This window comes from Notechis scutatus, chromosome 15, assembly GCF_049901735.1.
Source record: "Notechis scutatus isolate UNSWTSFEM ecotype Mainland chromosome 15, rNotScu1.2, whole genome shotgun sequence".
Taxonomy (NCBI): domain Eukaryota; kingdom Metazoa; phylum Chordata; class Lepidosauria; order Squamata; family Elapidae; genus Notechis; species Notechis scutatus.
Genome location: NC_142023.1, coordinates 1,595,820 through 1,599,848, shown reverse-complemented (window position 1 = coordinate 1,599,848; position 4,029 = coordinate 1,595,820). Strand labels below are relative to the sequence as shown.

The window sequence follows — 4,029 nt, the reverse complement described above, 5'->3', positions numbered from 1 at the left end:
GGGCTTATTCACAAACCAAGGTTCAGATCAAACATGGTTTCTACTAGGAAAGAAGTTGTGGTATGCATTAACCCAACTTGCAGACCGATGCTTTCAAGATGGCAGCCTGGCCGGCTACGGAGGCTCCTTTGGGAGGTCAGAAGAACAAGCCAACCATGGCCAAGGTCGCCGGTTCTCTTGCAGCCCTCTTCACTCGGAGTGAGTCTGGGGGTTTCTTGTCCTGAACCAGGCCCCGATTCACAGGCCATCCCCTTCCCCAGAGAAGCAAAAGAGTTGCAGCCACAATCTGTAAAGAGATTCATCGGGGCGTTCCTCCAGGGTCTGGCCCCCTGCCCAAAAAGAGCCACATGTGAGATTCTCCTCCTCAAGTGGCTGTCCCAAAGGTGCTTTTTCTGGAGGCAACTGGACTTCCTTGTTTTTTTGTTCTTTTGAAGACGTTTCGCTTCTCATCCCAGAAGTTTCTTCCGCTCTGACAGGACAGTGGGCAATGGACAGATTTCTATTCCTTGCAGACAGCTTATAACCTGCATCCTTTTTGGGGGTCATTGAAGGAGGGGAAAAAAGCAAATGACCAGCTGGAGGAGTCTGCAAGGAGCATAAATCCTCCCCTTCCCCACCAACAGTCAGAGCTGAAGAAGCTTATTGGATGAGAAGCAAAACACCTTCAAAAGGGAAAAAAAAGAAAGTCCAGTTGCCTCCTGAAAAAGCACCTTTTTCATCCAACGTTCAGGCAAATCTGGTTGGGTCCCCAATCTTTTCTCTTGCATCTTGCTTTAAAATTCTTGGGGCAATGACCCCCCAAAATTCTTGCTATCCAAAGGCAAAGACAATGCAATGTGATCCTCGCTAGAGAAGTAGAATAAGATAGAAAGGATGAGTAGAGATCGAGTAGCAGGAATAGAATAGAATAGAGAATAGAATACAGAATAGAACAGAAGAATTAGGAATAGAATAAGAATAGAATAGGTCAGAATTTAGAATAGAACAGAAAATAACAGAATAGAATAGAATAGAATAGAATAAATAAACAGACCAAAATAGAACAGATAAAATAGAATTGGGAATAGGAATAGAATAGGAATAGGAATAGGAATAGGAATAGAATACATAGAATTGAAGAATTAGAGAATAGAATAGAATAGAATAGAACAGAACAGAACAGAACAGAATAGAATAGAATAGAATAGAATAGAATAGAATAGAAAATAGAATTAGGAATAGAATAGAATAGAATAGAATAGGATGATAGGATAGGATAGGATAGGATAGAATAGAATAGAATAGAATAGAATAGAATAGAATAGAATAGAATTCTTTACTGGCCAAGTGTGATTGGACACAAAAGGAACCTGTCTTTCGTGCATAAGCTCTACATCAAAAGAAAAAATATGTTCATCAAAATCACAAGATACAACACTTAGTAATCATAGGTTACTAAATAAGCAATCAAATCATACTGGGAAATGAATAAAACAATATAAATTGTAAAGATACAAGCCGCAAGGTTATAGTCATAAGTAGAGAATGAGACAGGAAATAGGAAGATGAGAAGAAGAATAGTAATACAGTCTTATTAAATAGTTTGACAGCGTTGTGGAAATTAGTTGTTGTCTCCCTCTTCGCTCTGATTTTACTTCTAGTTTGATTGGCCGGCAGAGGAGAATAAATATGACTCCCTAGATTTCTTCTGAAATCGCAGGAGGAGGGAGTAACGTTGCTTATCCTCACAGGGAGCAGAGTTTTGGCTATCTCTGTTCTGCGGGCACTTTTGTTTTGGCTCCTGCCATGGCCCTGGCCAGGCTGAAGGGCACCAGATTGAGGCGGCTTCAGGGTGCTGAATTTGCACAATGATGGATGACAGCGATACGGACGCTGCAATTTGTGGGCAAAACTGAAGCCAATGACGGTTGCTTCCTTCGGTGTTCCCATGGACGAATCCTAACATATTATTTTTTTTTGTGGGGGAGGACATTCAAACGACAGCAAAACTTGCCATTTGCTGGGTTGCCTCAGATTGTGAGAGAAACCAGTTCGGTAATTACACTTCAGGGACATCTTTGGAACCCAGTAAATAATCCTGCCCAAGGTCAGCAAGTTGCCATTGGGTGTGCGCGTGCGTATATTTCTTATGAAAAGGATTCCCGACTATTTGGGCTGCTGCAAAGGGGGCTCTCCCTCCTTCTCACCTTCTTCCAGCTTAGAGCCACGCAGACTTGCCGGGAAAGTTTGCTATCATTTGCAAACATTCAAAGCGAACAGTCACGCTCCAGATTTTGCCATTTCCTTGGGCAAATCGTGCTTGGGGTGAGCCCTCACAACGAGAACTGCTGTGGGACAGATTCTAAGTTGGCGGCCATCTCCAACTAAGGGCATGACACTGAATAGAATAGAATCTCCTTGGTGCTCCCTGTTCTGACCTATGCTTCCCAAGATCATGAAGCCAATTCCTCGTCCCAATAAAACCCCTTTTATTTAGGTGAAAGGGAATTTCTCTCCAGCAAAGTCCCGGCAAACAGTCTTTCAAGAGATTTCACAGCTACAGACTTGGAGAACTGCCAGGCTGATATCTTCCAAACGCCACTCTGTGGCAGACAATGACAAGGAGTCAGGAACAGATCTTCACCGTAATGAATTGAACTAATTGTCTCCCGCAAACACCACTCTCCTTTTGCTCCTCTTTATTCCCTGTGGGAGGGTACATTCTGTCCACCTGTGCCCTTACTCCCGAGTTGACTCTTGTTCCTTAACTGTTCCCTTCTCCTGGCAGCTCTGTGCATGTGCACACTGGGAACAGGCTCCAGCTGTTCTTCTTCCCCTTGATCTTCGACTCCAAAGGCAGCTGATAACTGTCGGACGGCCCTGGCCCCATCTCTTCCTCCGATGCAGAGCCCTCGACAGAGTCTTCCCCAGACTCCAGGACTGACTCATGTTGCTCCACCACCTTCTCACTGTACGAGTCTGCCACCAGCTGACTGTTAGCAGGCCACAACCCTCCCTAAATTTGGTGGCTTGCTTGCAGAGGTTGCCTTGGGGACCATCATCTGTGCTGTTACTTAGATGAGCAACGAAAGGTTTGCAACCAATTACAAGAACTCTTGTAATTCAGCCCTCAGTTAGAAGATGCTCTTCTACTGGGATCAGAGTTTTTTTTTTAAGCAGAGAAACTGGTTAGAATCAACAATGCAGATGGAGTAAACTGGTCAAATTGGACTGAGATAAAGACATTTGAGATCACTGTGGCTGCCAGGCACAGAAGAATTGGCAGGAAAGCAGAGTGTGCTGTCCAAACTCACTCACATGTAACAGTGGGTTAATGGGCTTATCTAAATATATAAAAGCCAAATACCACTCACTCATCACAAAATCTCCAGAACCGTAAAGCCTACAAACTTGAAATTTGGCACGTATGTTCCTCTTGGCTTCTAGGTGCTCACTAAAAAGGATTTTTCAAAACATTAGTATTTCTTAATATAGTAATTAACACGCTCTGATGCTAAGGAGGACGAGGCGTGTTTGCTGCTGGGGGAATACAACGGGCGGCTAGCCGCGGAGCTGGAAGACGCCACCTGCCTCCGTTAGATGTGAAGTTTGGAGGAAATCCTAGGGATTTGGGCTTTTTCCTGGTACAAGTTGGGAGCTATATGGCAGAATTTGAAAGGGAGTTCACCTCTGAAGCAGCCAAAGTGAGATGTGTTACCAGAACCCTGGAAGGGATGGCAGCAGACTGGGTGGTGACTTTGTACAATGAAAACTCCCCCCAACTGTTCTAACATTGTTCTAACATGCCAGAGGCTGCTCACCTTGGAGACCTGCTGCGGATATGGGTACGGCCCGGTGCAAGATTTACACCCTCTCCCCCGGATTTTCAAGGGCCAGCGAGAGCTCACCGGACGCCGCCGGAACCGCGACGCTTTCCAAGGCGCGGGCCCCTCTCTCGGGGCGAACCCATTCCAGGGCGCCCAACGTGGGGCTCGAACCCACGACCCTGAGATTAAGAGTCTCATGCTCTACCGACTGAGCTAGCCGGGC

The 4,029-nt window shown here is 45.3% G+C and overlaps 1 non-coding gene across 1 annotated transcript; it reads right to left on the bottom strand.

The window, feature by feature from the left end:
- Positions 1-3,956: 3,956 nt before the first annotated feature.
- TRNAK-CUU (transfer RNA lysine (anticodon CUU)) lies at positions 3,957-4,029 on the bottom strand. Its single transcript has one exon. It is a non-coding gene; the product is annotated as a tRNA-Lys (tRNA).